We start from the raw sequence: 22566 nt of genomic DNA, 5'->3' as shown, positions 1-22566 counted from the left end.
TCCTCTCCTTTCCACTTGGAGGGGCTCCAGCCTCAGTTTCTCCATGTGAAAACTGCCAAGGCTGCAGCCCAGAGGGTGGGAAGGCTGAGGAAGCTGAGGGAGGGGACCCTCTCAGGTGGGCAGCCTCACTTGCACCGACAGAGCTGCTGCTGCGGAGCCCAGGCCCGCCTGGCAAAGGCCTCCTGGCCACGTCAGCCCTCTGCCCCTCCTTCTCCCAGCCGGCCGGCTCTTCTCGTGCAGACTGACTCACTGCAGCCTAATCCTCCAACTCCCACCTGACATGCTTCTCCCAAGACATACCTGGGAGGGCGATGACCTCACTACCTCTCTTCACCAAAATCACTGCCTTCTGTAACCACGTCTGTGCTCAGACCAGCCCCCGGCGTGGGCCTGCTGTGGCTCAGCTCCGCCTGTGCGCGCAGGGGAAAACCCAGGAACCCACCACTTTTCACCTTCTTCTCCACCAGGAGTCATCCCTTCATCCGTGTGGGTGCTGGGCCCCTCAGGAGGCCACCTGTCCTGCAGAACATGCCACCCTCCTGGCAGCTCCTGCGATCAATGCAGAACCTGCACGGTTGGGGGTGGGGAGGGACTTCTCCTCGGGTTCCTCGGGGTCACCTGGAGCTTGTCACAGCCTGGGTGCTCAAGATGCCCTTTTAATACTTAGCTATGACCTGTTCTCTGTTGGGTGGAAGAAAAATCAAAAGATAGCATCCTTCAATATAATGTTTAAAGGGAAAAGGTGTGAGGGATGCCCAGGGATGCTGGCGGAGTGGGGAGGGAAGGGAGGTGGAAATGAATGAGGCCGTGGGGGCAGCTTTTAACTAAGGTGTCATTCGGAGAGGGCGGTGCGGGAGGGCCTGCTTAGAGACAGCCAGCAGGCCGGCCTGGGCACAGTGGCCTGCCTCCCATGGCATCCCCAGCACCGGGCTCCCCGTGGGAGCTGAAGCACAGGGAGCACCTTGCACAGAAGGTGAGCGTGGCGCCCACAATGCAGCCGGATGTGCGTCAGGCTTGCTGCTTTCACTCTCACGTCCAGCCGAGCACCCACCCGGCAGGATAGGACTGCTGGCAGCGGGCGCCCCGCAGGCCCCGGGGTGGGGGAGAGGCCGCCCAAGCAGGCTGCAGCAGGCCCTGGCTCTCAGGCTTAGCAAGGAGAGCAGTGCCTCCCTTCCAACCTCTTTTCTCTATTTCATTAGTTGCATCTTGAGGCCTGACAATGCCCTCAAATTTGACATCTTCAATTCTGCTTTTGGGGAGGCCACCTGATGTGACGAGCACTGGGTGTTACGCTATATGTTGGCAAATTGAATTTAAATTAAAAAAAAAAAAAGAAAAAGAAAATGGAAACCCAAACAAGAACCATGCAATGAACTACCAATCAGAGAGCAGAGCACTCCGTGGAGCCAGGGGCCTGGCCCAAGGTCTGGCCGGGCCACCAGCTTGCTGAGTGATCACAGGCAGGTCATGTCATCCCTTATGGACTCGGTTTCCACACTGGTAAATTGGCAAGGGTGGTTGATAGTTCTCCAAGGCTTCTCTGGTATATAATATATATATATATATTTTTTTTTTTTTTTTGGTATATAATATATTATGGAGCTGAGTCCTCAGATCGTTACTGTGAGCAAATAATATATGGTCATAAAGAAAGTTACAAAAAGAAAAAGTATAGCTCTGATTTTTTATTACTTTATTATTTTAAAAAATTTATTGATGCATATTTTAAATATTTTATTTATTTATTCATGAGAGACACAGTGAGAGAGAGGCAGAGACATAGGCAGAGGGAGAAGCAGGCTCCATGCAGGGAGCCCCCGATGCAGGGCTCAATCCCAGGACCCCAGGATCATGCCCTGAGCAGAAGGCAGATGCTCAACCGCTGAGGCACCCAGGTGCCCAACAACTCGGATTTTTTTAATGTGTGTTGTTTTCAAAGGTAACTTGGAAAATGCAGCTGTCCCAAAGAGGAGGAATATTTTCCTGTGCCATAAAAGGGGTCAGAACTGGTGTGGCTGAAACTCAGTATTTGTATTTCAGATAGAATTGGAAACCCGCTTCTCCCATTTAAGCAGTGGAGGGAATTAGTCAGATTTCCCGGTGGAAGTGGAGGAGCGATTCTCTGCGCTGCTCAAAAGGCTCTTTCAAAAAGTCTTGAGCACTGCTCTGTGTGTGTGTGTGTGTGTGTGTGTGTGTGAGAGAGAGAGAGAGAGTGAGAGAGACAGAGACAGGGAGACAGAGTAACAGAGATGGAGAGGCAGAGAGAGGGGCACAGAGAGAGAGATTGGGGAAGAAGGTATGTGGAGGGAATGAAATGATTAAGCTACAGTCAATGACCTGAAGGGTTTGCTGTCAACAGGAGGACCTAACACAGCAGCAAATACAACAACATACACAGCATATGGGGCTATACACAAAGGGTCCTAGGCAAAGCGATGGAAAGGGTGGTTGGCTCTGGCTGGAAGGACCCATGGAAGACTTTCTGGAGGAAGTGGTATCTGCACAGAATTTTCCTTTTTTAAAAGGGTGAACTGAATGTCTGGGGGGTGAAGAAACTATTGGGGGGCATCTGAACAGAGGAACCAGAGCTGTGGAGGTAGGCCCGCTAGCAGCTCTCTCTCGCTAAGCCTTGGGGCTCCTGGCCCGGACCATCTTCACACCCATTTCTCCCCTGCGAAGGGCAGGAGGCATGGCAAGTCAGCATCCTGGTGCTCAGCTGGGCTTCCTCGTCTGTCCCGAGGTGGCACAGGGGAAGTTGCCAGCAGTCTGCAGGCAGCCATGGGAGGGCTTTCACTTCGCTTAGCAAAATCTTTTCTTAGAACCACAGTTGATTCTTGCAAAATTTTCCGGTCACATAAAGACCAAGAAGCCAGTTTTTGAAAGGGTTTACACAGCAGAAAAGGATTGCCCAAGGAAGGCTGGTGTATCATTGACAACACTCCTTCCATCTCTCCGTCCCTGTACAGTCAAAATGGGGAGAAAGAGGTGAAGACAAGAACACAGGATGTCTGTGAGGGAAGCCTCAGCCTGGAGAGGACAAACCGTTTCACCAATGGTGAACCCTCCACCCTCCCTCCATCCCTCCATCCCTCATGGGTTCATTCAACTTCCAGGAATGATGGAAGTTCTCCAGCCACCTGCAGGGTTGAGTTTTGAAGGAGTGGATGGGGAAAGGGTGAGGATTCCAAGGATGAATAAAGCAAATTCTCTTCCCTATAAAGTTGCTAATGAACAATTAGACTACGAACGAGGTGACTACAAGATGCCTTGAGAAGTGGCTGTGTCTTGGGGAGTGGAACAAGCTCTCTTTGTGCTTGGTGTGGAGGACAAGTGGTTTACCCCTAGACACAGATGAGAAGGATGTCCGAAATAGCCAAGTAGTAGAAGCCCCAAGTCTCAGGGTGTTGCTAACACGAAGGGTCACCCCAACTGCTGGTGCCTCCAGTCAGCAGTGATGATTGTTTTTGAAGTGCTGTGTGAGCATTTTGGGGGAGAAAGAGTTCTGCATGAGAAATCTCTCAGCATCCAACCAAACATCATGTCAGCTCATTTCCCTGGAGCCTCAGCCCAGCACCCAGAGCACATTAGAAATCTAATCACTGTTTATTGTCATGGAAGCAGAGAGATGGAATCCTGGGGCGCAGGTCCCACAGCTATATTTTATCAGGTAGGACAGTACACATTCTGTTACCTTGACAATAATTAGAATGGAATACTCTAAATCTATTGCTACTGTGTTTGTGAGATTTTATTTCCCTAATAAATGAAGATGTGTTCGAGACCTCTTCACCAGAATGTTTATGAGGCTTAAATGTATGGACCATGAACACATCTTTTGAAATTGGGCACAGTCACTGCAATTTTAGTGGCTGTTTATTGAGGAGGGATATGGGGTTTTGCACTTTTCCCCCGAACTCTTGTCAGTTATTTTGATCTTTCTTCTCTACCTCTCTGTGTCATCTCCAGAGGATGTCCAGGGGTGGAATGCATCAAGTGAAGCAAGCATCTACAAGAGTGTGCTTGAGGGAGGAGGAGGCTTCAGGCCCATGTACGGTGGTGAGAAGGAACGCGTGAAGCCTTGGGTTCCAAAGGAGCAGAAGTGGGGAGGCCGTGGGCCTGGTGGAGCTGGGGCCTGAGCAAGGAGGAAGCCAGGGTTCACAGAGGGGTGTGGCCTGGATACTGTGGGGAGGACTTGAGTCATGGACCAGACACCCTTGAGTTTCAGGCTAGCCTTCATCACCCACCTCCTCCCAAAAGTGAGCCCAAAAGGGAAGATTGTGTGGACCTTTCCAGGCCAGATTGGTCCCCAAATAATGGCACCTGGAGGGACCTTCCTTCTGTTACCGGTGGTAAAGTAGGTGGACTCTAGAGTCTGCCTGCCTGGGAGAAAATCTCACCAGTCCATTTGATGGCTGTGTAACATTAGCAAATGATTTAACCTCTCAGCACTTTTCTTGCTTATAAATGGCTAAGTAAGGCCACCTCTCTCCTAGGGATGCTGTGAGGTGCATGGGAAGGTAGGCACTTACAGAATTTAGAGTCATGCCTAATGCAGCACCGTAGGGCTCAACACACAACAGTGAGGTCCGCTGAGGTTCCTCTCCCTAATCTTTCTGCCCACAGACATCCCGAAACACCTCTGGGCTCTCAGCCTGATTTCTGGATATGAAAGAACAGGGTAAGATGGTTTCTCGACTTTGTGTTTGCTAGGATGTCTTTAGCAGCAAGGAACAAAAAGTGACTTCTCTCACAAAGATGTTTATTTTTACTTAACAGGAAGTTCAGCAGTAGATGGTCCATCCAGATGTTTCCATATGTCCCAATCTTTTGTCTGATTTTGAGTCATTTAGGTGGTCATTAGCCAGTTTACCAAGGTTGAGCAGAGAACAGAGAGATGATCAAAAGCAAATAGGTCCATTTATGGGGTATGGCCAGTCACCAAGGAGAGCAGTCACATTTAAGAAAAAGAAAGAAAGAAAGAAAGAAAGAAAGAAGAAAGAAAGAAAGAAGAAGGAAGGAAGGAAGGAAGGAAGGAAGGAAGGAAGGAAGGAAGGAAGGAAGGAAGGAAGGAAGAAAGAAACAGGCCAACATGTGTGTTTGCACCTGAGCATCATCCTTTGAGGTGGTCCCTTTGGGAAGTGAGGTACTTCTTCCAATGTGTTGTGTTGCTCAAATGTTTTTGAACTCTTTTACTGGAATCTTCCCCAGTAATCACCTACGAAGATTAATATTAATTTTATAGTGAGATCGCCTATTGGACCCCAGGTAAGCCTCCTTTTTTGCAGTATTCATTCATTCATGAGGTTCTTAAGTTGGACAAATATTTTATGACTGTCCACTGTATGCAAGCAAGAAAAAAAATCACTTTTTTAAAAAAAATCTGTGATTACAACCCACCACCTTTTTATGGGTGACCTCACTCACCACACGATGACTCTGAGCAGTTATCCTCTCCAGTTTAAGATGAGTGAGTGGAGGTTCATACTAGTTGAGTGACATTTTTAAAATCACACAGAACAGAGCCATACTCTGAATCCTGTGTTCTATGCCTCCACCTTCACCACCTTCACCACACTTGGTCCATAGGCATGGTAGCTGCCCCCAAGGGTTTACAATTAGTGAGGATGTATAGGAAATGCACAAATACCACACGATGACACAGACTGTAATAAGTGTTCTAAGAATGTAGAAGTATTTTAATAAAGGAATGCAGAGTCAGGAAAGATTCAGTTTAGCTGAGAGGATCAGAGGATTTCTTGGAGGTAGTTTGGAAAGCAGGGTGGTGGGAAAGGGCAGGGGTAGGAAGGATAAGAAGGAGCCTTGTCTGGAACACATGGCAGGTGTGGATGGGAGCAGTGGGAAAGGGCTGGGGATTTGGGTTGCAGTTAGTTTCTAGAGGTCAAGGACTTTCTATTTTATTTCATAATAATTGCAAAGCCCTTGAAGACTTCAACAAGGAAATAGACTTACAAAATTTTTAGAGAGATTAACTTGCTAGTGATGTCTCAGGTAGATGGGAAAGAGATCTTGAAAGCAGAGCGACCGTGTAGAAAGCTATTCAAATAATCAAGGCATAGTATAATGTTTCTTTCTTTTTTTTAAAATTTTTATTTATTTATGATAGTCACAGAGAGAGAGAGAGATACACACACACAGGCAGAGGGAGAAGCCGGCTCCATGCACCGGGACCCCGATGTGGGATTCGATCCTGGGTCTCCAGGATCGGGCCCTGGGCCAAAGGCAGGCGCTAAACCGCTGCGCCACCCAGGGATCCCAGTATAATGTTTCTAAGACACTCCAAGACATTCATGGACCAGCCAAGTTTCCCCCCAAATTTAAGTAAATGACCGAGGCATCCCAACATTTTATTTTGCTAAATAAAGGCACAAACAGCCATGTAAGCCACTACCATTTCATAAGTGCAAAGACATGTCGACCTCCATAAGCAGAAAGGACATTATCTCTGAATAAAGGACAGTCTTTCTCAAAAAGGACATCTGAAATCTTATATAACATATGGTCCCTCCTTCTAACACACACGCGCACACACACACGTACATAAACACATGCACATGCACACATACACAATTGTTATTTTTCTCATTTCATAACAGAAAGGTAAAATCTTGGTTCTGGACATGCCACTAGTTTGTAACTCAGCTTCCCGGAGCCACTATAGTAGAATTTTGTGGGGTACATTTTATTTTTTTTTTAAGATTTTTTAATTTATCTATCTGATAGAGAGAGAGAGAGAGAGAGAGAGAGAGAAACAGGATCCATGCAGGAAGCCTGACATGGGACTCGATCCCGGGACTCCAGAATCATGCCCTGGGCTGAAGGTGGCGCTAAACCACTGAGCCACCTGGGCTGCCCTTGTGGGGTACATTTTAAACATCCTCTTTGTCTAGGAAATAATCCTCATCAGTAGATGCTGCTGATCTGTCTTAACACCCATAATTCTACCTGGACTAATCCAGATGCTGGAATCAAAACTGGCTTCATGGCAAATCTGGCTGTCTGCAGGCTGGCCAGTGGTCCATCAAACCTCTCTTTCCAAAATTTGGACTAAATGAAAGAGACAGTTTAGTCTAAGAGCACATGAGAGATTGGGACAATCACTTGGGGACATAAACAGTCTAGGTGGAGAAAAGCAGGACAATGAGACAAATCTACAGAAAGGGATCCAGGCAGAAGAACCAGATGGGCCAAGTGGGGAAAAGGAGCTGGAAGCAGCAGCAACCTTATCCCCAAAGCCTTCCAGATCCAACCTGTTTCCCATGAGGTCCAGCTACATTTCCAATTCTGTGTCCTGAGATGCCCTTGTGCCTTTTAATAATCTCCTTGGGTTGACCAGTCATTTCTTTCTGGAAACCAAGGAACCTTGACTAGGTTTGAGGTCAAGACATAAACAAAGCCTGTATTGTAAATGAAAGGGACATACAGAGAGAAACAGGAAAGGAGAAGTGAGTAAAAAAATGGTAAAGGATTGAATATGGGGCCAAGAGGGAATGTCAAAGATCATGCAAGGTCTTGAACCAGGGAAGGTCAGTGTATTAGAAACAGGAAACAGGAACATAGGTGAGGGGTGACTTGAGTTTTCGTGTGTGGGGTTTGGAAGTACCGGTGAGCAGATGGTTGGTGTAGAGGCAGACTAGCAGACTAGCAGAGAGACTTAGGAGTCTGCCACAGCAAGGAGATATCTGGAACTGTGGGATCAGATTGGCCACAGAGGTAAAGCATGTGGACAAGAAGGGAGAGGGAGTGGAGAAAGATGAGCATGGGGCTTGGGTTTGGGTTGGATACCTGATGAGAAGCCTATGAGGGTGTAGGATGCTCCTGAGGTGGGGCATGAGATGGTGAAGGTGAATGGAGTCAAGAGAAGCAGATGAGGGGCTGGGAGAACAGAAAGGATTGAGCCACCACTGGTTTCCTTGCCCCTGAAAAATGCTCAGTAGATGTTGCGAGCTTATCTGAGGAAGAGCACGTGTACTTCGTAGAGACTTTTGGAGGCCTACATTCTGGTATGCTAAAGTGACTCTCAGAGCGAGGTCACATTTGGAGATGGAAGTGGTGCAGGAATATGAGAGAGGGAGGAAGGCGAGGGTTGATGGACGAAATTAGGACATGAAGGAAGGAGAAGGTGGACCTCTGGGTGGTTCAGTGGTTTGGCACCTGCCTTCGGCCCAGGGCGTGATTCTGGGGTCATGTCGGGCTCCCTGCATGGAGCCTGCTGCGCCCTCTGCCTGTGTCTCTGCCCCTCTCTCTCTCTATGTCTCTCATGAATAAATAAATGCAATCTTTTAAAAAAATGAAAAACAAAATGAAGGAAGGAGAAGGGATGAGGCAAAGATCATTGCCAAAAATGGAACTTTTTGGATAATCTGTGGATTTCAATTATTTGTAATTAATTTTTCAAAGGGTCTGATGATCTCCTACTGAGTGCCACGTGGGTATATTTTGAAAGGAGATTCTAGGGCCCAGGCCCAGACTTCCAGAATCAAAACTCTAGAGTGGAGGGCTACTAGAATCAGTATTTTATTTTTAAAATTTTTTAATTTTTAAATTAAATTAAATTAAAAAAATTTTATTTTATACTTTTATTAAGTTTTTAATTTTAATTCCAGTATAGTTAACATACAGTGTTATATTAGTTTCAGGTGTACAATGTAGAGATTTTATTTATTTATTTATTTATTTATTTATTTATTTGGGGGAGAGAGAGAGAGAGAGTGCATGTGAGCAAATGAGAGGAGGAACAGAGGGGGAGGGAGGAGAGGAGGGAGGGGGAGATAACCTCAAGCAGACTCTGCTCTAAACAAGGGGTGAGATGCAGCACTGGATTCCAGGACTCCAAGATCATGACCTGAGTGGAAACCAAGAATTGGATGCTTAACTGACTGAGCCACTCAGGCACCCCAGTGGTTCAACACTTCTGAACATCACCCAGCGCTTATCACAACATGTGCACACCTTAATCCCCATCACCTGTTTCACCCACTCCCCCTACCCCACCTTGCTGGGAACCATCAGTTTGTTCTCTATCATTAAGACTCTGTTTCTTGGTTTCTCTCTCTCTCTTTTCCCCCCTTTGTTTGTACGTTTCGTTTCTTAAATTCCATATATGAGTAAAATCATATGCATTTGTCTTTCTCTGACTGACTTATTTCATTTGGCATAATACTCTCTAACTCCATCCATGTCATTGCAAAAGGCAAGATTTTGTTCTTTTGGTATATACACACCGCATCTTCTTTATCCATTCATCTGTCAGTGGACACTGAGGCTGCTTCCATGTCCTGGCTATTGTAGGCAATGTTGCTATAAACACAGGGGTGAGTGTGTCCCTTTGAATTAGTGTTTTTGTATTCTTTGGGCAAATATCTAGTAGTGTGATTACTGGATTGTAGGGTAGTTCTATTTTTAACTTTTTGAGGAATTTCCATACTGTTTGCCATGGTGGCTGCACCAATTTGCATTTGCACCTATAGTGCTTGTGGGTTCCATTTGTTCCACATCCTCACTGACACTTGTTTCTTGTGTTGCTGATTTAGTCATTCTGACAGGTGTGAGGTGATATCTCTTTGTGGTTTTGATTTGCATTTCCCTGATGATGAGTGACGATGTTGAGCATCTTTTCATGTATCTGTTGGCCATCTGGATGTCTTTTTTGGAGAAATGTCTGTTCACGTCTTCTGTCCATTTTTAACTTGGTTTATTTGTTTTTGGGGTGTCAATTTGTATAAGTTCTTTTTATATTTTGGACACTAATTTTTTTTCAGATATGTCATTTGCAAATATTTTCTCCCATTCCACAGACTTTTAATTTTGTTGGTTGTTTCCTTTGCTGCACAGAAGTTTTTTATTTTGATGTAGTCCCAGTAGTTTATTTTTGCTTTTGTTTCCCTTTCCTTGAGAGACATATCTAGAAAGATGTTGCTGCAGCTGATGCCAGAGAAATTACTGCCAGTGCTCTCTCTTCTAGGATTTTTATGGTTTCATGTCTCACATTTAGATCTTTAATTTATTTGAGTTTTTTTTTTGTGTGTGTGTGTATGATAGAATGCTTTATACTAGAGCAATGAATAAATAAATAAATAAATAAATATTCATTCAGCATTCATGCTGTGAAATATACAGCTATTGAAAAGGGTGAATTAATGCTGTACTAATTGTTGTGAAAAAAGTTAAGTTCAATAAGCAAGATATATATATATATATATATGTATATATATATATAAATAACATGGTCACATCTTTTTATTTTTAATTTCTTAAAAAGATTTATTTATTTGAGCATATGAGTGGTGGGAAGGGCACAAGGAAACAGTGAGGGAGAGAAGCAGACTCCCCACTGAGCGTGGAGCTTGACACAGGGCTCGATCTCATGACCCTGAGATCACAACCTGAACTGAAACTAAGAGTCCACCACTTAACCAAGGAGGCCATCCAGGTGCCCATGGTCACATTTTTATGTAAAAATAATGGCAAAAATAATTTTGTATATCTTCCAGTGTTTTCATGTGGGATTCTATCAATAAGTGAAAAGAATGGAAGGTCATATACCAGAATATTAACATTGATTTTCTGGGGAAGGAAAGGCAAAATGAACACAGAAAAAATTTTTTAAAAAGGCATCTTGGATAATAGCCACTTCTGCCAACTTTTTGTAAACTAACATTGGGTGCGTATAAATGCATGGAAAACAGATGGAGGGACAAGCACCAACATTATAATGGTGAATTCTCTCAGAGTAGGGGCATTTCAGGTTTTTAATTGTCTTTCTTTTTCTTTTTAGCACATTTACATTTTGAATGTTAATAATGTGATCAACCTTATTTTCTTCATTGTGAGGGAGAAAAGTGGTGTGTGGGGGTTCAGAATCAGCATTTTGAACACACTCTCTGAGTCACTTTTGTGCCCATTGACATTTGAGAACTTGTCTCCATTATCGTTAGAGGATAGGCTGTGTTGTTTCACATTATCTCCTCTTCTGGAAGACATAGGTGTGTTCTATTACCCACCTATTATGAAGAAAAGCAACAATTCCAAAGCATGCTGCAAATCTTCTAGAGCCTCCCAGGGCACCACTCATGCTTCCTTACAAAGATGGAATCCAGACAGTATCTCTCTATAAACACGGGCCAAGATGGCATCTGGGAGGGTTTCTGCTTTTCTCCAAAAGAGGCCCATCAGTAGGATCTGCGGTGTGTGTGCTGTGTTGGCATTGTGGCAGGTAAGAGACCTATCTCTCTTTTTCCAGACAGCTTCAGAAAGCCTCTCTAGAAGACTTTTCCCAGTGTCATAAGAAGCAATGTGACTCACAATTGTACAACTTTGTGTAGTATTGCGTCCGTTGGCCCTAGAAGGAAGGTAAGTGGCACTGATCCTGTGGTCTATCAAAATTGGCAGTATCTGGACTGTGAATGAGAAGTATGACCATGTCAGTTCTTTCTTGATGGTAAAAGATTTTGATACCACTCATAGACATCATAGTTGTCATTGCAAGAAAGTCCCAAGTACCAGTGTAGAGTTGTTTTTTTTTTTTTTAAAGATTTTATTTATTCATGAGAGACACAGAGAGAGGCAGAGACACAGGCAGAGGGAGAAGCAGGCTCCCTGCAGGGAGGCTGATGGGGAACTCGATTCCAGGACCCCAGGATCATGACCTGAGTTGAAGGCAGACGCTGAACCACTGAGCCACCCAGGTGCCCCTGGAGTTGAGTTTCGAACAAAAGGACACCCATGTCCTCTTAGACAATATGAAACAGACAAAACTGACTCTCATATTGCTATTAATGGCATTCACATTGCATCGTTTAGGATTGTTTTGACTCCAAGCTGCAGAAAATCCAATAATACCTTACTTAGACCATTAAGGTGGGCCGAGGAATGGTTATGTGACTCAGTGATGTCTGAGGGTCTGACCCTTTTGCTCTTGCTCCTTTACATCGTCAGTGGGTCAGCAACACCTCACTTTCTAATCAGAGATGACTGTATCAGCTGGAGGATCGATTGTCCCACACACCTTGGAATCCAGGCAGGAAGCAAGGAGGGCCTTGACAAAGGGCCTCCTCCTGCACCTCTCATGAGGGAAAGAGATCTTTTTTGGAGGCAGGCCCTGGACACATGTACGTCCCTGGGCCCATGACTATAAAGAGGAGACGGCTATTGACAAGGAGCAGTCGCTTCCATATTAAGGGCTTTGTTAGCAGTGAAAAAGGGCTGCTCACTGAAAGGCCATAAAAAAATGTGTCCTACATGGTGAACAAAAATTTTTTAAGATTTATTTATTTATTGGAGAGAGAGAGAGTGAAAGAGGAGGGTGGAGGGGCAGAGGCAGAGAGAGGGAATCTCAAGCAGACTGCCCACTTAGCCTGAACTGGCATGACCCCAGAAGTATGACCTAAGCTGAAATCAAGAACCGGACACTTAACTGACTGACCCAGGTTTCCCTAAACAAATATTAACACATACTAATTTCAAAGGATTTAGTTTTCTCTAACCAGAACGTTGCATCTTACGGAGAAGCCAGAGAACAGGACGAAGGTGGAATTAGAACCTTTCTTTGGAGCATTTCCCCAAGTGTGAACAGATGAAGCCAGGACTGCCTGACACTGAGAGAGCTACAAGAGCCTCTTTTCCACATCATTTGTGGAGCTTCAATCCTTCCATAACTGTGTTAGAGAGCACCCCTGGGCCTCAGTTCCCTGCTGTGAAGCCACTGATAGAGCATCCTCCGCGATGTCAGTCTAATGGACCTTCCTGCACTCAAGGGTTAGTTGCTTCACAATCTTCACAGAAGAGACTCCAGAGTACAGAGTGCAGAGAACTTGGTGTTTAGGCTGGAGAGAGGCTTCAGGGATGGAGTATGTGTTTGAGAAGCTTCACATACAAAATAGGATTAAGATGGCAGAGGAGCCTAGCTGTAGAGGGTTAGATAAGGGCTGTAAGGAGATGTGGGGGTTGCAGAAAGGTAGGCTTGTGGCTATAGAAGGGTAGGTAGCGGTTGTAGGGAGATGGGTGGGGGCTGCAGGAGTGTAGGTGCGGGCTGCAGGGGGCTAGGCTGGGGGCCTACAGGGGGTGGCTGGGGGCTGCAGAGAAGTAGTCTGGAAAGATCAGAGAAATGAGACTGACTGCAAGGTCAAAGTCAAGGCGAAACCTACAGAATCAGATCACAAGGCCCTTGAATTTGTCCCATTACATCAAATCAAGGAGAGAGGCAGAAAGTGCACTGGCAGTGCTGTGATGGAACACTTCCACTCTTTCAACCAACAAATTTTTACTGAGCATTTGACATTAGCCAGACTCTTTTAGATACTGAGGTTTCAAGAGAAGCTGTAAAAGAAGTCAATCAATTATAAAGGCATTGTCTTTTAGTGACTTTAAGATTTTTGCTCCCTTTCTTTAGAGCTCTGTGAAGCCCTTTCTCATTAGCTAAGGGCTTATCCTGTGTCAAATGTTTTATATATATGATGTCATTCAAATTTCTCCACCACTCTCTGAGATAGGGGCTATTATTTTTGCATTATAAGTGAGAAAATTGAGGCCCAGGGAGGTGACAGGATTACCAGAGCTAGATTCAAAAGACAAAATTGGTACAATTTTCTTCCCCTTATGTCTACTTTCTCCTCTCCTCTCCTCTCCCCTCTTCTCTTCTCTCTCTCTCTCTCTCTGTTTTTTTTTTCACCATTTTTCACCAAATGGTGAAAAAAATTAAACATTTTAAAATTTTAAAAATTAAACATTTAAAAAAAATTAAACATTTTATTAATTTTTATTTCGAATCAAGTGATTTAAGCAAATATTTAAAAACTCTAATAGTTCTAAGCTTTACCATGAAAAACAGTGTTTTCTTGCATACCTTCTCTCAACTCTTTCTACTTTCCAGAGGCAACTACTTTTGAGGGTTGGCCAGTTCAATTCTAAATAACAGGTTAGTGGTATTATTTTTTGATGTGTTAATTTTTGACATTATTCTTTTGTGGTCGTGAAGTTTTAGCTCTCTGCTGGTCATTGTCTACCTCTTCCAGGTGTATTCGTTTATCCAGCCTATCCCCAGGGAGGCTGCCCTTTGTGGATAAAGTGCACAGGCTCCCGAATCCTTAGGCTTTGGGTTGCATCTGGTTAATGGAGGCATCAGCAGGAGATTGGATTGGAGGGGGCATGAAGGATAAGACTCCTTCTCCTCTTCTGGCAGCCAGCCTTATCTATACAGTTGCTCTCTGAGGTTCTGATAACTGTCCCTCCCCTTGCGCTTGAACATTCAGGCCTAGAAATGGCAATGACCTCCTGCTATTGTTAGCTCAGGGTACTTCCCTATCTTTGTTTTCCTAAGACCTGTCCACACTTTGAAAATAGTTTCTGTATTACAGGTTGATGCCATGTACCCCTACCCCACCCTCCCATGGTATGTTGTTTACTTCATTAGTACAATGTTTACATTTTTAAACTATGTAAATATTGCTTTCTTTTTTGGAGAAAAAAAGCCAAGTAGTGAGTTATAACTACACCACTACAGCCAAGTAGTGAGTTATAAATTAGGATTACATTTCTTTACTGAACAAATTTTTGTTTTTACTGTACTTAAGCATACTCTTAAAAAATGCCTTAGCTTTTGTATATCTGGCTTTAATTCTTTCCACATCTTCATTGGGTCTGTTAAATGTCCTTAAGTGTTGTTTTCCAAAGGCTCAAACATGATCAGTTTTTAATGTTTTTCTTGGGGGGAAGGGTATATCGAGTAAACCGGCCTTCATAATAAACAGAACTTGATCCATGCATTCTGAAATCAAGATTGCTACTAACCTACTGACAAAGTGATGAATGCAATTCAGGATTGTTTCATTGATCTTAAAAGTTTTACTCTCCTTGTCAAGTATTGTGATCACTTACAGGTAGTAAATATTTTACTGAACAAATAACTGAGACCTCTTTCAGGTGTGTCTTATCATCACCCTTTTTGAATAGTGCATTTCAAGTTTGCTAACCTTTAGTTATAAGATGTGTCCTCTCCTCATCTGCTGAGGACCATTGGGTTTCATCTCTGCTGCCCAATCATCTCAAGACCTAGCTGAGCACAAAGCGATTTTCAAATGTACTTTTCCATAAACGAAAGTTAGGAGATTTTATCTGTTCAAGAATTGTTGTGCAACAGGCTCCAGCTGCTGGCTGATGAAAATCTTCTTATAATTCTTTTAAACTTAAGATCTCTATTTAAAATTCTGAAACCATGATTTTATTTGTCACAACCTTTTCATAGAGACCCTTCCCTGGAGCCCTCTGTTAGCTGGCCAACATGCTGGGAATTTAACATCATCTGGTATTTCCCTTTTGCCCTCCTGTGCTGGATTTCCTGTTTCCTGGAGTGTCTACTTTCCTATTTCTTGACCTACTCCCTTGTTTTGCTGGAACACATCCTTTAGTAGCTTCATAAGAAAGAATACATGGAAGGTAAATTTTCTTGTGTTCTTACATGTCTAAAAATGAGTCCTACTCTTTACTTGATTTCTAGTTAGACAAGCATAAGATTTTAGGCTAAAAATGATTTTCCCTCAGGCTTAAGATGGTGTCATGGGAAGATCCTGGATCTACTTCCTTCCATGGACATGACAAATCTGCAGCTACATATGGAAAAATTCCCTCCAGAAAAGACATTAAAACCAGCTGAAGAGCTCTTCCACAACAATAGATAAAATGACTATGGGTGGGAGAGGCAGAGACGTGATCCTGCAAAAACCCTACTTCTAGTGCCACAACCCACGACTGAAATGGATCTCACAAATAAGAAGCTTCTCCTTCATTAGTTATCAGTTTGCACTCCATGTCGGCCACCTCAACCTTTGGAATCTGCACTGGAGATCCCACAAGGCCCTAAAATGTCTGGCTTTGAAAACCAACAAAGCTTATGTTCAGGAGATTCATAGAAAACATGGGTTCCATTCATAAAGGGCTTATGCACAAACTCACTTGCTCTAGGACACAGCTCATAACAACAGTTTGAAAAATGCCTACACCATATGTGAAGGAGATTTATTTGCTAGTCTTAAAGTATATAGAGGGGCAGGAGCCTGTTGGGACTTTTTCTGAGGACAGAGGTGTTGACAAGCACCATTTATGCACTATCCCTCTACCTTCCTAGTGCTGGTATTGATGGGTGCCATTTTTGTACTCTCCCTCTAATATGCTTGTGCTGGTGGACATGCACACCCCCTGTACTGCTTCTTTGATCCCACCAAAGCCACTGGGTGAGTGCCCCCTCCTGTGCTACTCCCACAGCCCTGCCAAAGCCACCAGGCAAGCATCTTGCCTCTGCACCACTCCCGTAATACTGTCGAAGCTAGTGAGCATGTGCAGCCCACACAGGGGATGCCATGGTGTCCTATGGTGGCCAGGCGGGATTGTGTTTCTGGGCCCCATGTGTGTGAAATAATCAGAGAGACAGTTCTTGGCAGACTACCACACCCAGAGCACCACACATAGTAGAATGAGACACACCCCGAGGCTTCATGTGGAAAAGGCCTATTTTCTTGTCCTAGACTCCAGCCTGAGCAGCAGGCTTCAGATTTGTCACACATCTAGGGCTTATGGAGATGGTCTCAGTGAATGTATACACTGCCCGCAAGGCACTCACTTTAGATGTTAAGGATTTATTCCAGAGATGTGATAGATCATATTAACAAAAGAAAGGAAAAAAAAATCATATGATCACCTCAATAGATGCAGAAAAAGCATTTGACAATATTTAACATCCACCTATGATAACTCTCAAAAAAGTGGGTATAAACAGAACATACCTCAGGATAGTAAGGTCCCTTTATGACAAGCCTATAGTTAACATCAAGCTCAATGGTGAAGAGCTTTTCTTCTAAGATCAAGAACAAAACAAGGGAGTGCCTACTCTCACCATGTTTATTCAACATAGCATTGGAAGTCCTACTCAGAGCAATTAGACAGCAAAAAGAAATAAAAGGTATCCGAATTGGAAAGTAAAAGGCAAAACCATCACTATTTGCAGGCAACGTGATTTTATATATAAAAAATCCTGAAGGCCCCACCAGAAAGTGTTAGAACCAGTAAACAAATTTGGTAAAGCTGTGGGGTGCAAAATCAGTATACAAAAATCTGTTGCATTTTTATGCACTAATAATGAATTATCAGAAGAGAAATTAAGAAAACAATCCCATTTAAAATTACATTAAAAAGAATAAAATATCTAGGAATAAAAATTTTTTTAAAGAATATTTTATTTATTGGGATTCCTGGGTGGCTCAGTGGTTGAGCACCTGCCTTTGGCTCAGATAGTGATCCTGGGTTCCTGGCGTTGAGTCCTATATCAGGCTCCCTTCAGGGAGCCTGCTTCTCCCTCTGCCTGTGTCTCTGTCTGCCTCTCTCTCTGTGTCTCTCATGAATAAATAAAATCTTTTAAAAAATAGATACATAAAAAATAAAAATAAAGATCTTACTTATTTGTTTGGCAGAGAGACAGAGATAGAGCCCACAAGCAGGCAGAGGGAGAGGGAGAGGCAGGCTCCCTGCTGAACAGAAAGCCCTATGAGGGTCTCAATCCCAGGACCCTGAGATCATGACCTGAGCCAGAGGCAGATGCTTGAATGGCTGAGCCACCCAGGCACCCCACCTAGGAATAAATTTAATCAAAGAAGTGAAAGACTTGTACACTGAAAACTATAAGATGAAAGAAATTGAAGATGACACAAAAAGTAGAAAGATATTCCATGGTCATGGACTGGAAGCCTTAATAGGAAAAATATCCATACTCCCCAAAGCACTTACAGATTCAATGCAATCCCAGGCATAATTTCAATGATCTTTTCTTCACAAAAATAGAAAAGAAATTCTAAAAAAAAGAAAAGAAATTCTAAAATTTTTTTGGAACCACGAAAGATCTACAACAGTGAAAGCAATCTTGAGAAAGAAGAACAAAGCTGGAAGTATCACGCTGCCGATTTCAAACTATTTTACAAAGCTATAGTAATCAAAACAATATGGTATTGGCATAAAAACAGACACAAAGGTCAGTGGAATAGAGAGCCCAGAAATAAACCTACATATGTATGGTCAATTCATGGCAAAGGAGGCAGGAATATACAATGGGTAAAGGAGGCAGTCTTCAGCAAATGGTGTTGGGAAGACTGGAAAGCCACAGACACATGGAAACGAATGACACTGGACCACTTTCTTACACCATACACACAAATTAACTCCAAATGGATTAAAGATTTGGGTAAGACCCCAATCTCTCATTTTCATTTATCCATACCTCATGTCCCCAAATTCTGGAGAATCCCAGGTTAATTTTCTCCAGAGCACCATCTCCCATTCTTGACTGAAGCGTGGGTGAGAATGCAGTAGTGTGTATGGGGTAGGGGCAGTTGTTGGCAGAAAGGGGCAGGAAAGGGCACATGGAGCCCACAAGGAGCCCGTCTTCAGGGTTTTGACCTGCTCTCCTGTCCAGACCTGGGACTCACACCTGTCTTTCTGGGTGTCCAGTGCCTCAAAGGCTTACAGCACTGTGGGTTCTTTTTTTTTTTTTTTTCAAGATTTTATTTATTTATTCGAGAGAGAGAGAGGGAGGCAGAGGGAGAAGCAGGCTCCCTGCAGGGAGCCCAACGTGGGACTCGATCCCGGGACTCCAGGAACATGCCCTGGGCTGAAGGCAGGCGCTAAACCCCTGGGCCACCCAGGGATCCCCGCACTGCGGGTTCTGCAAGAGGACTGGCCACCTCTCGTGCCCTTGTACCCTGGCTTGCAGCTAATTACTAAATCTTTACCATTTTTCTGTTTCCCAGAAAGTCTTTTATTTGCTGAAGTCTCCTCTTCTGATCCTTAATTCCTTTCCTGTCATTTTAGGGAAGCCTCTGGATGTCGGAGGTTTGGGTAAAAGTCCCACGGGCCATGCTTTGAGCTGTTGGTAGTTCTGCCTGCTGGGAGATCATCTCAGTGTCTGTTTTGAGGGTTTCTTTTCCATTAGTAATAAAAAAAAATGTCCATCTTTCTGTTGACTACCGATAGTCAACAGATGAAAAGGACTCTCTCCTTAGTCAGGTTCCTCTGAGCTCTCTTCAGGGCTTTGACCTTGGATCCCATGCTGTCCTTAGCTTCCGTGGCCAGCTCTGAGCAAGAATTCTGTTAGGTCAGGTTACAGGAATCCCCTCCTCTTCATGCTCCTCATGCTGGTTTTCCATCCACTGATCCCCTCACTCCGTTCCTTGGCTATAAATCCCCACTCATTCTTTTGTACTTGGGGTTGAGTTCCATCTCTCTGCTCTACTCAACAGTCTTCAATAAAGTCTTCCTTACCATTTTGACAAATGCCATAAGAAGTTTTTTCTCGAACCCTGGCGATGGAGAAGCAGTGTTCAATCAGGGACTGAAATGGGAACTGAAACATTGGTCTTTGTCTCATGAGCACTTTTCTTGACCTGTGTGGCACAGGAGGTGATTTTCTAGGGCTTGGTTTTTCAAACTGTGAACTGCAACCCATTAGCATAGTGAAATCAGTTACTAAGTCACCACCAACATTTCAAAAATGAAATCAAGCAGAGTTGGCCAACACCACTGAGTGCTGCCTGCAGTTGGGGGAGGTGTTGACTCATGAAACCTTTGTTTCAGTTCGCGTGCCTGGGTACTGGGTCAAGGTGGAAATATATTTCTTACTGTAGAAACTGGTAAACTCTGCAAGCCATTGGTTCTAGGAACTGGATTTGAGCTGTTTGCTTTGTTTTTCTAAGAACAGCACTGCCAGTCAGACCTACACTAACTATCACCTCTATCTTAGTAGGGATGGAGTTGGTAAGGTAAATTCTCAGCCACCGAGTGCTACTGTATTGACTTCTTGGTCTTTTACTGTAACTTTTTTTTAGCATTCTCTTTTGGTGAAAGCATTGTCTTAACTTTGTTTTGCTTAAGGAAGCCAGGATACATAAGAAGAACTTCCCTCTGAAAGTGATGAGTAGATGGCCAGAAAAGCACACCGAATCAGTATCAAACAGATTAAAAGCAACACCCAAACTGACCCTCACATTTCTGTTTGGAGTAAAACTAAGCCTTTGTGAATAATCTGTATTTTCAATTATCAGCTCTTGGGAACCTAAGGAAGGAGTATCTGATTCAACTTTCTGTTACCTCTTGGTGGGTGGTAGGAATTGTGCAGTAAGGGATTAGTGGCAAGATTTAATGCTTAGAATCACAATATAAGTAAAACCAATTCTACAGGTGATCCTACAGGAGAGTGATAGACCACTGGAGGCTCTGTGGCTAGCATTTCTGCTCATTTCTGCTGTGCCTTTGGTAGTTGGGACTTGAACTCGTCCACACCCCAGACCCTTTAGTTTTGTTGTGTAGGGAGAGACTGCAACTACAGGATACCTAGAGCTGTGGGAGGACATAAACATGACAAGTAGGTCACCCAAAGTTCAGGTGAGCCCTATCTGGAAAGTTAGCAGCTCTTAGGGAAATTTTGGGAACCCTGAGACAAAGCTTTATGACTGGTGAAGAAATGAGGATTCACAATTAGCTTGGCTCTCTACCAAGAGTTAAAAGTAGTCGATTTTGCTACTGAATAGGAGTTATTTGGGGGGATTTGTATTAACCTCATCCTTTTGTTTGATGCCAACTAGTCTTTTGGTGAACTTATACAGATAAAAAGATTCAGGGCTGCCTGGGTGGCTGCGTTGATTGAGCGTCTGACTCTTGATTAAGGTTCAGGTCATGATCTCATGGTCCTGGGATGGAGCCTTGTGCTGGGAGGACAGCATCCTCCTCCATGCTCAGACGGGAGACTGCCTGAGGGTTGTCTCTCCCTCTCCCTTTGCCCCTCCCCCTGCTCACACACATTCTCTCTCTCTCTCTCTCTCAGAATAAATAAATAAATAATCTTTGAAAAAGGATCAAATCTTGAAGTCGACTTGCTTCATCTATGGAGAAAAAGCATATCAAGCCCACCACTATAACTTGGAACACTACCTAAGAAAACAAACACCTGAAAAAACAAATAAATACAAACAATCTAGTACATGGAACAGGCAAATTGAAGTAAGAATTGGCTCAGTGCATTTATTTTTAATATATGAATGCTCCCTGCTTTCTGAGTAGCCATCAAGTCCCTTCGTTCCCTTCCTTCAACTGAGTTAAATTTGGATACTAAGGAAACCATGTGATAACTTTATTTTTGCATTCTTCTGTTTGGTTAAAATGGTGGGAAAAACTCTTAAAAATCTAGCTGCCAGGGGAAACATTCATCCATTAGAAGAAGCCAGTCTTGCTCTGTGGTTGCCCATTGTGTAAATGTCTACATTCCTTTTTTAATTGTTATTTAATTATTTATTATCCAGTATTTGTTTTGCAGCCAAAGTTCCCTGGAAGAGGAAATGCCTTTCCTACAGAGCTCTCCAGGAGAAGCAGAGAAAGATCTCAGTGCTCACAGATTAGCTGGGATCGCTGGGGAGGGATGTGGTGATGATCATAATAGCAGCAGTAATGACACACTGTTGATTTGCTCTCAGGCACTGTGCCAAACACTTGACCCGGATTGTTTCACTTCATCTACACAACAACCTTGAGATAGATGTTTTAGTTGTCTCCGTTTTATAGATGAGCAAACTGAGGTAGAGTGACATTACACCACTTGTCAGGGTCAACACCAGCATCGAATCCTGGCGGCTCCAGCTGCGGTCTTGGTTCTCTCCAACTTTGTGATGTTGCCTCCTCCTGAAAGTTCTTACTGATCAGTTGTAAGCAGCTTTGGGGTTTCTTTGTGGCAAAGGTATAAACAAAAGAACATGCAGATAGTCCTTTTTCTCTTAACCTTCAAAAAAAAGTAGGCAAGTTAGAGGCAGAAGCAGAAGTAAAAAAAAAAAAAAGATTTAGATCAAGCAGTAATTATTCAATAACTCAAGTTTAGAAAGATATTAGATTGTATGTTTTTGTATTTCTTTCTATCTTCCTTTAAAAGACTTGTAAATTCTCTCCTCTAGTAATTAGACTTTAAGCATTCACATCATTTATGCTAATATTTATAATTTTTAAAAAGATCTTATTTATTTATTTGTTTATTCATGAGAGACACGTACACACACACACAGAGAGAGAGAGAGAGAGAGAGGCAGAGACACAGGCAGAGGGAGAAGCAGGCTCCTTGTGGGGAGCTTGATGTCGGACTTGATCCCAGGACCCCGGGATCAAGACCTGAGCCGAAGGCAGATGCTCAACAACTGAGCCACCCAAGTTTCCCTAATATTTATAATTCTTATAGTGGTTGCACGGTGTTTGGTTGCACTTGCCCTCTCTTTTGTCAGAATATCTTACAAGGCCAACCTGCACAACATCACACCTGTCCATGCTTCTTCTAATGACAAGGATGGGACTAGGGTAGAACTAACAGAGAGCCATCAGATGAAGGCCAACATCGCTGCCTTGCTGTTTGGTTGTCTTCAATCTGGCCCCTCTCTTGGGCCATTCTCTTCCTAATTGCTTTTTTAAAAACATTTTACTTATTTATTCATGAGAGACACAGAGACATAGGCAGAGGGAGAAGCAGGCTCCCTGCAG

General features: G+C 43.6%; 1 long non-coding RNA gene across 2 annotated transcripts in view; it reads left to right on the top strand.

The window, feature by feature from the left end:
* Positions 1–3707: 3707 nt before the first annotated feature.
* The window catches only part of LOC112658799 (uncharacterized), a 46692-nt gene continuing 27833 nt past the window's right edge, over positions 3708–22566 (top strand). For both annotated transcript variants that reach the window (XR_007408445.1, XR_003135978.3), the window contains exons 1-4: positions 3708–3813; positions 3967–4048; positions 4624–4678; positions 11261–11370. This is a non-coding gene — a long non-coding RNA (uncharacterized LOC112658799). The remainder of the gene's footprint in view (positions 3814–3966; positions 4049–4623; positions 4679–11260; positions 11371–22566) is intronic.

Source organism: Canis lupus, chromosome 35 (genome assembly GCF_003254725.2).
Source record: "Canis lupus dingo isolate Sandy chromosome 35, ASM325472v2, whole genome shotgun sequence".
NCBI lineage: Eukaryota > Metazoa > Chordata > Mammalia > Carnivora > Canidae > Canis > Canis lupus.
This window is presented reverse-complemented; position numbering and strand designations above follow the sequence as displayed.